This window comes from Colobus angolensis, unplaced genomic scaffold (assembly GCF_000951035.1).
Source record: "Colobus angolensis palliatus isolate OR3802 unplaced genomic scaffold, Cang.pa_1.0 Scaffold127, whole genome shotgun sequence".
NCBI lineage: Eukaryota > Metazoa > Chordata > Mammalia > Primates > Cercopithecidae > Colobus > Colobus angolensis.
The window spans coordinates 3,234,021-3,247,149 of NW_012113919.1; positions in this window are offsets into that span (position 1 = coordinate 3,234,021).

The following is a 13,129-nucleotide window of genomic DNA, read 5'->3' on the forward strand; positions in this document are numbered from 1 at the left end:
GGAGGAAGGAATTTGTGCTATTTGGTTGTCACACTTCAAACTGCAAAAGTTACAGCCACAGTGCAGGAATAATGCTTAGTTAACATGGAAAAAGCTTTATATTTATGGGTGGAAAGCATGAAAAACATGTTCTGATTGACAGCAATCAAATTTGATAGTATCTGTGGTTTCAGGCATTCACTGTGAGTCTTGGAAAGTATCCTTCACGGGGATAAGTGGAGATAATTAGAAACTTTAAGAAGGTGAATAAAGTTCAATATGATTCAATAGGATTAGTATTCTTATAAAGGGAAACACTGGAAAGCTCACTCTCTCTCTCTCTGAGCAAACACAAAGAAGAGATCAAGTGAACACACAGAGAGATGGCAGCCATTTGCAGACCAGGAAGAAAGTAGAAAGCCCTCCTCAGAAACCAACGCTGTTGGACATTGATCTGGAACTTCTAGCCTCCAGAACAGCAAGGGAATTGATTTCTGTCATTTCAGCCATACAGTCTGTGATATTTTGTTATGGCAGCTTGAAGAGAATAATACAGCAAGTGTCATGTGAACAACTGAGCACAAGATTTGTGAATGGTTATGTTTGGGGAGGGAGTATTTTATGAGTTTGGGACTTTAGGAATAAAATAGTTCAGGAAAAAATAAATTCTAAGAAATGATTATGGGAGTGAGTGGTTGTTCAAGGGGTAATGAAGTTCATTGAATTTGAATAGGTCCAGAGGACTAGGGTTTAGGGTGAGATAGATTTAACACAGAGAGTAATAAACATGAGTGAAAGGAAGAGGATTTATATTCTTAACTAGTAACAACAACAACAAAAAGCATAATAGGCATATAACAAATATGGAATCCCTTACCCTGGATATTTCCAAGAGAATGTAGTTTTTCTCCTATATAAAAACAAACTAAGCCTTCTGAAAACTTGGATTCTGCCATTATAGATGGCATTCATAAGAGTACTCTAATTTTTATGGTGAATATTTTCTCAGAGTAGAAAAAGCATTGTGCCTTCTGCTTTGATAATGTGACTACTAGGGTCAGGCTACAAGTTCAAGGCTGCTTGAGTTAAATATCCCAGGAGAGAAAAGAGACTCTATGCAATAGGTCTGTCTATATGCAATAAATTTGAAAGGCAAAATGCCAGTGGCCTGAAAACTAACCTCGATGTGGACGGGGCGAGCACACAGCAATACAAGTCCAGAAAATCCATATTAGTCAGGAGCAACTTGGAGAGTACAGCCCATCAGGATTCGGTCAGGAAGGTGAGCTTACTGTCCCCAAGGGTGATATATTTGCAACGAATCCTGCAGACAGATTCCTTATGTAACAAGAAGTTTAATGCTTAGATAAAACTATTAGCTGACGAAAAATTACAACTTCAATCAATTTAGGTTTAGCTACTTCTTCAGTGTTTTTATTTTTTCTTTTAAATGTATCAGTTCACATTGAATTCTTTTTTTCTGGCTTGATACATTGAGGGTTGTAGAGAAATTTTTCTTAAAGAATACATCCCAGACAGAAAACACAAAGAAAGATAATCAACTCAATGAAAATTCACTTATCAGACAAATTTATTGTGCAGTTCTGAGTATAAACAGACCTATAGCTAAATATGCCTTGTCAGACCTTTCTATATCTTGGGTCTCACGATTTCATGTTCAAAAAAGTACTACGATTCCTCAAAATTCATATGTCAAAACCTAACCCCCATGTTTATCACCATCACATTAGGAGGTGGGGACTTCGGGATGTGAATAGACAATAAGATTAGAGCACTCATGAATGGGATTAGTGTCCTGATAAAAGAGGCCTGAGGGAACTTGTTCCCGTTTCCACCATGTGACAGTTCAGAGAGAAGGTGCACTGTATGAACCAGAGAGTGGGCCTTCACCAGACACAGAGTTGGCCAGCATCTTCATCTTGGCTCCACTACTGCCTTTTTGTTTGCTTGTTTAATTCATATCTTTATTTCTCTCTTTTAAAAACAATTGTATAAATTTAAGGGGTATAAGTGCAGCCTTGTTACAAGGATATATTGTGTAGTGGTGAAGTCTCGGATTTCAGTGCAATCATCACCTGAATAATGTACATCGTACCCATTAAATAATTGCGTAAAAGTTACTCAGTCTTTGGAATTTTTTTTAGCAGTCTGAACAAACTAGAACAACAAATTATTTGATAACTAACTATCGAGTGGTCAGACTTCCGGTTAGAGAAACTAGGTAGTCTAATAATCCACAGATACGTTAACTAGTAGGCTATACTGACTAACTTCAGACATAAATGTTGAATAAACTATATGTCTGCTTATTCATGAAAAGTGTAGATTTTTATTTCCAGTTTCTGCAATAGAAATGACTTTATTAAGAGCCTATCTGTTGTTTCTCATGGAACAGAATGTTTGAGAAGTCAGGTTACTTATTAAGCATTTCCTTGCGTATCATAGTTTTTACTTTTAATTTGTTATCCAACATTCACAACTGTTGCCTATTTTCTTTCTCTAATTTAAAAAATAATTATCTAGATATTCCTTTCAAGAAATGTCCTATTTTTGTACTTAGCAGAGTGACAATCTCTGATGCCTGATTCTCACTACCATCTTCCATGAAAGAAAATAAGAGGCCATATTTTTCCTCTGCTATATTTTATGACAGACACTAAACCTAAAATGGACTAAATAGCCCCTCCATCCCTGATCTCCGAGCTGTAAGTGAAAAGGATGAAGCATGAAACCCATGGGACCAACAGTATTGGCACAAAAAGCTTACTGTTCCCACCAAGTGCCCATTGTCTGCTTCCTGCCACTTAGAGGGCAGAACCACATGGAATTCTACCACTTTTCTAACTCTCTTCCATCAATCACCCATTAATTTTATGAGCCCAATATCAATGAGGTGATTTTATTGTGTAATGTTATATTTTAGGCTTAAAATACCTAAAATTGACCGGGCGCAGTGGCTCGCACCTGTAATCCCAGCACTCTGGGAGGCTGAGGTCAGTGGATCACGAGGTCAGGAAATCGAGACCATCCTGGCTAACATGATGAAACCCAATCTCTACTAAAAATACAAAAAATTAGCCAGTTGTCGTGGCGGGCGCCTGTAGTCCCAGCTACCTCAGAGGCTGAGGCAGGGGAATCGCTTGAACTGGGGAGACGGAGGTTGCAGTGAGCTGAGATCCACCACTGCACTCCAGCCTGGGCGACAGAACAAGACTCCGTATCAAACAAACAAACAAAACCCAAAAAAACAAAAAACAAACCTAAAATCACTTTAATATTATATTGGGTGAGCATAAAATCAGAATATGGGAAATAAAAAAAAATTCTTTAGTGTTTCTAGACTAAGCATTTTTCTGAGCTGGACAGCAGGAGATGCATTCTGAAATATTTTGCTTCTGTGAATATCACTTCCATGTTTAGTAAAATTTATTTTGGTAGTTTTCTCATGTTGCTATAGTCAACTTCACACTGATATTCATGATGTTATTCACATGAGCACAGAGATAAGTTATCTCTTCCATATATGTTGATTTAGTTCAGTATGCTTAAAAAGATATGCGTATTATCCATTGATGTTTCTGTAGTCATTAAGACAAATAGCCTCATCAGATATTTTGTAAAATATTCATTTTATTTATTACTTTGTTTGTTGTGAGACAGAATCTCGCTCTATCTTTCAGGCTGGAGTACAGTGTCGCTATCTCAGCTCACTGCAATCTCCATTTCCTGGATTCAAGTGATTCTCCTGCCTCAGCCTCCTGAGTAGCTGGGATTACATGCACCCACCGCCAGCAAGCCTGGCTAATTTTTGTATTTTTAGTAGAGATGGGGTTTCACTATGTTTTCCAGGCTGATTTCGAACTCCTGACCTCAGGTGATCTGCCCGCGTTGGCCTCCCAAAGTGCTGGGACTACAGGCATGAACCACTGTGCCCTACCTATTTATTTCAATTTACAATTGGAAATGTATAAAATACACATATATATACGTGTATGTATTATACAGATGTATTAAATAGATATAAATGTCTCAAAAATATATATATAGTATACATATTTACATTTGATTTATATATATGTATAGTCTGTCTCTCATATGTAATATAATAATATACAACAATATATAAAATACATATACATATAAAAGATATTAAAAGTGCCAACACTGGCAACTCTTTAAGATGCATCCTATCATCTTAAAGTATCTTAGAGAAGTAAGAATTTCTAAAATTTCCATTTTTGGGTCAAGTGATGAATTTTGTTTCAAATTATTCCAGCCCCATAATGTATATAGAAATACATTCTTATGAATTATAAGTACACATGCAAAAGCCTACATAGTAAAATATTTTCAAGACTTGAGCATAAGGTAGAGTTATTAAACAAGATACTGAAATCATTAACATAAATATTAACTTTATACATCAAGAACTTCTTCAAAAAAACTTAATTAGGAGTAAAGAGAAGTAAATATCTTAAGTTGATGAACACTATACTCTTATACTTTCTGCTTCTCTATTATTAAAATTGCAGAAGATGTGCATTTAGGGCTGACCTGCTCTTTGGTGTCTGAAACTGAGTGACTCAGGTCAGGTAGGGTCCCTGACTGAGCAGCTAAGAATCAGAAATTCAGAAGCCAGAAGTTTGAAGTGTTCATTCAGACCTGTATCCCTAAATTGTATTCTTTAATTCAACTTTGCTTGCAAAACTCTGAGTTTGGGAGTGTGAGTACGGGAAGAGGGCAAGGTTCTAGGGAGAAAGGAGATCTTTTGGAAAGGGGGTGGGTTATTTTAATAATTTGGTTATTATTCTTAGTTTCTTTCTGGGACGGGAAGAAGGAAAGAGATAAGAACGAGAAGAAAAATCCCACCTGCCTTCCTCCCTAACAAATCGGAATAAAGAATCCCCCAAAATTACCTTCCTTTTTTTCTCTCATCCACCCCAGCCCCAAATAGAGACAATTTACAGCACTTCTGATTCTTTGCACATTAAAAAAGAAAGAGCAGAAATTTTTGATGAGGCTTCAACAAGACATCACTTAGAGAATGCAATTTTTTCTTTTTTATTTCTCTTCCCAAGTTTGTCTATTTTAAAATCATAATTCTGGCCAGGCTCACATATATAATCCCAACACTTTGGAAGGCTGAGGTGGGAGGATCACCTGGGGTCAGGAGTTCGAGAACAGCCTGGCCAATATGGTGAAACCCCATCTCTAGGAAAAATACAAAAATTAGCCCGGCGTGGTGACACACACCTGTAATCCCAGCTACTAGGGAGGCTGAGACAGGAGAATCACTTGAACTTGGGAGGCCGAGGTTGCAATGAGCCGAGATTGCACCACTGTACTCTAGCCTGGGCTACAGAGCAAGACTCTGTCTCAAAAAAAAAAAAAAAATCATAATTCTAATAATACAGGGATTGTCAAATCAGCAAATCTAGCTCACCATATATTTTTGTCAACAAAGTTGTATTGGAATATGGCCAAATGTATCTATTTACTGTTGCCTATGGCTGCTTTTGTGACAGAGTTGAATATATGAGAGAAAGAGAGATCATATGATCTACAACGATTAAAATCTTTATTATTTGGCCTTTTTAAAAGATATTACCAACTCTTGAAATAGATGACATGTAATTACTTTAGTGGACAAGCTTAACTGACTACTATTAATTACTGTAACTGTAAATATAGTTGTAAATACATAAATACACATACAAGCAATTTTGAATATGTACATATATATAAATATATATTCAGGTTTTTTTTTTTTTTTTTCCAGACGGAATCTCTGTCGCCCAGGCTGGAGTGCAGTGGAGCGATCTCAACTCACTGCAAGCTCCTTCTCCTGGGTTCATGCCTTTCTCCTGCCTCAGCCTGCCGAGTAGCTAGGACTACAGGCGTCCGCCACCACGCCAGGCTAATTTTTTGCATTTTTAGTACAGACAGGGTTTCCCCATGTTGGCCAGGATGGTCTCGATCTCCTTACCTTGTGATCTGTCCGCCTCCACCTCCCAAACTGCTGGGATTACAGGCGTGAGCCACAGGGCCCAGCCTATCCACAGGGTTTTTACAGATAAACTATAAGAGTTTGTATTTACTTTAGACTGCAAATATTTTTTCTAATATCTTGTTTTCCACTACCTCAGCTTTTAAAATGTGTTAAATTTCAATTTTTGTGGATAGCTCATTTTTCTTCTTTTATAGCTTCTGTTGCCTGCCTGGTTAAAAATATCTCACAAAGTATGAACAAATAAAGGAATTGTAATTAAAAAAAACTTTTAATTCACTGAAATTTTATTTTGTAATGAATTGTCATAGGAGAAAATTGTCTAGTGTTTGTTTTCATGTGGGTATTTATTTGGCTTGTGAAATCATGTATTCATCTACTGAAGTCTTATATGTACTCTGATACATTTTTGGACTCTCTATTTCATTTCACAGAAATTTTTGCCTATTCTTTTGCCAATAGCATGCTTTTATGATAATGTTGACTTTATAAATATACTAAGACATTTTCAATTATATTGATGGTATTGTTGTTATTACTACTATTATTATTATTTTACAGATAAGACTTTTAAAAATAATATTAGAATTACCTGTTCTTTAAAAGTCAAATATGCTCTCTGAAAATACATGAAACTGTTGTCTCATGTAAATATCTTCAAATTAAAAATGTTTGCTGGAGGAATAATTTTGGTAACTTTTGCATTTGGACTAATTATGCATGTGTTTTATATTTTAATTTAATAAAATTTCAGATGTTAACAGTTCAGTGTTAAATCTAAATGTATGTTTTATCAATATTACTTTCACCTAAGCCCTTGATCTTTTACCAGAGAGGTCTAATTTGTCCCTATTGAAGTAAGCTTCTGTTATTCATTTTGTATGACTAAAAATATTACATATGTTTTAAAGAAAAATCAGTAATTTTAAACTATTTGCTATACAAAGAGTATTTCTATATTCAAGGAACATATCTGTTTTTATAAATTATTAAATCCCAGTTATCTAACATAATGCCTGCCATAGTATGGGCCTTAAATATATTTATTTTTGAACATTGATATTGTGTATCTCATGTCTAAAATCTCCTCAAAACATAAAATATTGGCACATATTTTAAACTATGACTAGAAATATGCTATGACTACATGTTGCAAATGAAACTAAACAGATTGAAACATAAATTTCTACAAAGGAAAAGTAAATGTACTTTTAATTACATAAAATTAAAATATATTTTGTGAAGATAAAGTAATAATAAAAATAATTATTATTATAGCTATAAATTTTGAGGTTACATTATGTGCCAGATGTGCCCTAAAAGCATGTTGAAAATTAAACAAAAACTTATGTACAACTAAACACTAATTACAAGAAGAAGGTGGGGACGATTAGGAAATAATGAAAGCAGAGAAAGTGATATTTTAAATTTGACAGCTGATTAACTGTATTAAGCTGATAACATAATTAAAACTTAGCAGCTGGGAGGCTGGCAACAATTTTCATCTATGCAACTTATGTTGCTCCAGAAGAGAATAGAGGGGAAAACCTTTTACTAGTTATTACTGTATCCCTCTGTGTTTGGCAGGACATGATGTGCAGATTATTTATAAATTATTAGATTAAAATTAAATTGACTTTCCATTGCATTTTGCATAGTATAAATATGCATGTATTTTTAGTTGTATATTCGCATTTGTAGTATAATTGAGAAACCAAGACATCCAATTTGTCTCTTAAATTTCTTATATTCGTTGGAAGAGGATATGAGAGATTATTAAATATAAATTATAATTAAATATATTGGAGGCACTATTCGGAAAGTTGTGAAGAAATGACTATATATGCGCCTGTTGACATGTCTTTTAAAAGAAAATCAAATTGCATAAAAGTAGGATTATTGAAATGTATTTTACATATAGTAAAATTGAACTTCTAAAAATGTGAAGCTCAATAATTTTGACAAATGTATAGTTATGTAATAACCACATCATTACAAGTTGTCTTACGATCTTTTTTTTTAGTCAATCCTCTCCTTCCAAACCAAACTTTGTCAACCATCCTGAGTAGTTGGGACTACAGGTTCATGCCACCAAGCCCAGCTCATTTTTTGTGTTTCTAATAGAGATGGGATTTCACCATGTTGGCCAGACTGGTCTCGAACTCCCGACCTCAGGTGATCCACCCATCTTGGCCTTCCGAAGTGCTAGGATTACAGGTGTGAGCCACTGTGCCCGGTCTTACTTTTTTTTTTCGTGTCGCTTTATCTTTTCCAGAATGTCATTTGAATGTAACCATCAAATAGTAGCTTTTTCTGCCAGGTTTTTTTCACTGATTCTGAGAGTGGTGTATGTATTTGCATATTATTAGTAATTTGGTATCTTTGACTGCTATGTAATATTCCATTACATAGATAGATGTATCAAAATTTATTTTTATGTTTGTTAGTTGAAGAACATTTGAGTTTTTCCAGTTTATGGTTATCGTGGAAAAAGCTACTATAGATTCAGATACAGGGTTTTCTGTTGGTATATATTTTCATGTCCTTTGGGTAACAACTGGGAGTAAGGGTCAAAGGTAGGAAGACAAACACATGTTTAATTTTTAAGAAACTGACGGCCAGGAGCGGGGTTGCTCATACCTGTAGTCCCAGCACTTTGAGAGGCCGAGGTGGGCGGGCTCAAAGTCAGGAGATCGAGACCATCCTGGCTAACATGGTGAAACCCTGTCGCCAAAAAAAAAAAAAAAGAAAATTAGCCCGGCGTGGTGGGAGGCGGAGCGTGCAGTGAACTGAGATTGTGCCACCGCAGGAGTCTCAAAAAAAAAAAAAGAAACTGACAAACGATTTTTCAAAGTAGGCATTATATTTCAGGTTCTCATCAGGAATATGTCAGAGTACTAGTTATTTCACATTCTCACCAGTGTTTGATATTTTCAATTTTTTTGACTTGAGTCATTCTTACACTGTTTTAATTACAGTTAAGTGAGTTATAATTAAAACTGCAATGTGCTGTCACTGCAGAAAAGCATAGAAGATGATAGTCAACATCAATTTACCATTAATCCATATAAATATCCAAAGGTGGATATATGTATATATGTATATATAGTGTATATATAAATATATATATTAATCCATATAAATATCCAAATCCATCAATTTACTATTGATGTTAACTATCATTTTCTATGCCTTCCTGCAATCCATAGATTTTTTTGAGGTGTGAGTTCATATATTGTGTCAAATTGTTATTGGAGTTTTCTTAGTGTTGAGTATTGAAATTTTTAGAATATATTCAAGATACACATCCTTTATCAGATATGTGCTTTAGAAATATTTTCTACTAGTCAGTGGCTTGACTTTTCAATTTCTTTTTCTTTTTCTTTTTTTTTTTTACTTTTATTTTTAAGTTCAGGAGAACGTGTGCAGGTTTGTTACATAGGTAAACTTGTGTCATGCAGATTTGTTGCACAGATTATTTCATCACTCAGGTATCAGCCTAGTACCCATTAGTTACTTTTTTCTGATCCTCTCCCTCCTTCCAACCTCCTCCATCCGAAAAGCCCCGGTGTGTGGTGTTCCCTCTATGTGTCCATATGTTCTCATAACTTAGTTTTCACTTACAGGTGATAACGGGTGATATTTGGTTCTCCGTTCCTGTGTTAGTTTGCTGAGTATAAATAGCCTCCAGCTCCATTCATGTCCTTTCAAAGGACATGATTTCATTATTTTTTTATGCATGATATTCCATGGTGTATATGTACCACATTTTCTTTATCCAGTCTATCATTGATGGGCATTTAAGTTGATCCCATGTCTTTGCTATTATAAATAGTGCTGCGACGAACATATGCATGCATGTGTCTTTATAATAGAACAATTTATATTCCTTTGGGTATATACCCGTAATGGGATTGCGGGGTCAAATAATATTTCTCTCTTAGGTCTTTGAGGAATTTCCACACTGTTTTGCGCAATGGTTGAGCTAATTGACACTCCCACCAACAGTGTATAAGCATTCCTTTTTCTCCACAACCTTGACAGCATTTGTTATTTTTTGACTTTTTAATAGTAGCCATTCTGACTGGTGTTAGATGGTGTCTCATCGTGGTTTTTATTTGAATTTCTCTAATGATCAGTGATGTTGAACTTTTTATAATATGATTATTGGCTGCATGGACGTCTTATTTTGAAAAATATCTGTTCATGTCCTTTGCCCATTTTTGTGGGTTTTTTTTCTTATAAATTTGTATAAGTTTCTCAGATTTGCTAGATATTAGACCTTTGTCAGATTCATAGTTTGCAAATATTTTCTCCCATTCTGTAGACTGTTTACTTAACTGTTGATAGTTTCTTTAGCCCTGCAGAAGCTTTTTAGTTTAATTAATCCCATGTGTCAATTTTTGCTTTTGTTGCAGTTTATTTTGGTGTCTTCATCATGAAATCTTTGTCCATGCATATGTCCTGAATGGTATTGCCTTTAGGGTTGGATAGAAGTGGTGAGAGAGAGCATCCTTGTTTTGTGCCAGTTTTCAAGGGGGATGCTTTCAGCTTTTGCCCATTTAATATTATGTGGGCTGTGGGTTTGTCATATATGGCTCTTATTATTTTGCAGTATGTTTCTTCAATACCTTCTTTATTGAGAGTTTCTAACATGAAGGGATGTTGAATTTTATTGGAAGCCTTTTCTGCATTTATTGAGATAATAATTTGGTTTTTGTCTTTGGTTCTGTTTATGTGGTGAATCACATTTATTGATTTGCATATGTTGAACCAACCTTGCATCCTGGGGATAAAGCCAACTTGATTGTGGTGGATGAGCTTTTTTTGTGCTGGAGTCAAGTTGCCAGTATTCTTATTGAGGATTTTTGCAATATTGATCAAGGCTACTGAACTGATATTCGCATTGATGTTCATCAGAAATGGTGGTCTTTTTTTGCTGTATCTCTTCCAGATTTTGGTATCAGGATGATGCTGACCTCATAGAATGAGTTAGGGTGGAGTCCCTCTTTTTCAATTTTTGAAATAGTTTCAGTAGAAACGGTGCAAGCTCTTCTTTGTACCTCTGGTAGAAACCAGATGTGAATCCATCTGGTCCTGGGCTTTTTCAGTTGGTAGGCTATTTGATACTGCCTTAACTTCAGAACTCATTATTGGTCTATTCAGGGATTCAGTGTCTTCCTAGTTCAATCTTAGGAGGATGTATGTGTCCAGGAACTTAAATATTTTTAATTTACCTTCAAAATATTTCTGACCATCTTCATTTGTACCATCTAATACAGGCGACCTGTTCAGAAATATTGACTGTTATATACAACTCTTTACCTTACCAAGATTTTCTCCTTACGTTGTGAGACAGAGACTTGTTCACATTTGTATTGTTAGAGAATTGAGTCAGTGATTTGCCAGATAGGCACTGAATAATCCATTTCTTCTAGATTTTCTAATTTATTTACATAGAGATGTTTATAGTATTCTCTGATGGTTCTTTGTTTTTCTGTGGCATCAGTGGTGATATCCTCGTTTTCATTTCTGATTGTGTTCATTTGATACTTCTCTCTTTTTTCTTCTTTATTAGTCTAGATAGCAGTGTACGTATTTTGGTACTTTTTCAGAAAAAACAAAAACAAAAACAAAAATAACTCCTGGATTCATTGAATTTGTGAAGGGTTTTTCATGACTAATCTTGGTTAGTTCAGCTTTAATCTTGGTTATTTCTTTTTTTTTTTTTTTTTTTTTTTTGAGACGGAGTCTCACTCTGTCACCCGGGCTGGAGTGCAGTGGCCGGATCTCAGCTCACTGCAAGCTCCTCCTCCCGGGTTCACGCCATTCTCCTGCCTCAGCCTCGCGAGTAGCTGGGACTACAGGCGCCCGCCACCACGCCCGGCTAGTTTTTTTGTATTTTTTAGTAGAGACAGGGTTTCACCGTGTCAGCCAGGATGGTCTCGATCTCCTGACCTCGTGATCCGCCTGTCTCGGCCTCCCAAAGTGCTGGGATTACAGGCTTGAGCCACCGTGCCCGGCCGGTTATTTCTTGTCTTCTGCTAACTGCAGGGTTTGTTTGCTCCTGGTTCTCTAGTTTTTTTAGTTCTGATATTAGGTTGTTATCTTAACATCTTTCTAGCTTTTTGATATGGCCATTTAGTGCTATAAATTTCCCTCTTAACACTGCCTTAGATGTGTCCCAGAGATTCTGGTGTATTATGCCATTGTTCTCATTAGTTTCAAACAACTTTTTAATTTTTGCCGCAATTTCATTGTTTTCCTCATTGAGGAGCAGGCTATTCAATTTCCATGTAACTGTAAGGTTTTGAGTGAATTTCGTAGTCTCAATTTCAAGTTCGATTGCTCTGTGGTCTGAGAGATTGTTATATCAGTTCTTTTGCATTGACTAAGAAGTGTTTTACTTCTGTCATGTGATTAATTTTAGAGTAAGTGCCATGTGGCAAAGAGACCAATATATATTCTGTTGTTTTGGGGTGGTGAGTTCTGTAAATCTCTGTCAGGCCCTGGGTGGTGAGTTCTGTAAATCTCTCTCAGGCCCATGTAATCCAGTGCTAAATTCAGGTCCTGAATATCTATGCCAATTTTCTGTCTCAATGATATGTCTAATATTGTCAGTGAGGTGTTAAAGTCTCCCCCTTTCATTGTTTGGAAGCCTAAGTCCATTCGAAGATCTCTAAGAAATTGTTCTTATTAGACAACCACCACTTTCTTTTTTTTCCCACATTGATTTTTGCACTATACTTTCCATTTACACAAAAACTTCAAAAAGACCAACTTCCACAGAGTATAATATAATTGAGAGAAGTATAGTGCAATCTAATTTTAAAACAGTGAACTCCTTTCATCTGGTAGTTCACAAAATGTCTAACGAATCTTAAGTATTGCTGTATTTCCCCCCAAATTTAAAATATACCCTGTGAATAGCATATATTAACTTTATCTCTCTCTCTCTGTTTTCCTGTCCATTTCACTCACCATAAACCTTTCCATTTGGAAATTCTGATGGCATTACCTTCAAAATATTTCTGACCATCTTCATTTCTACCATCTAGCATAAATGACCTCTTCAGAAATATTGACTGTTTCTTACATTTCTTTACCTTACCAACATTTTCT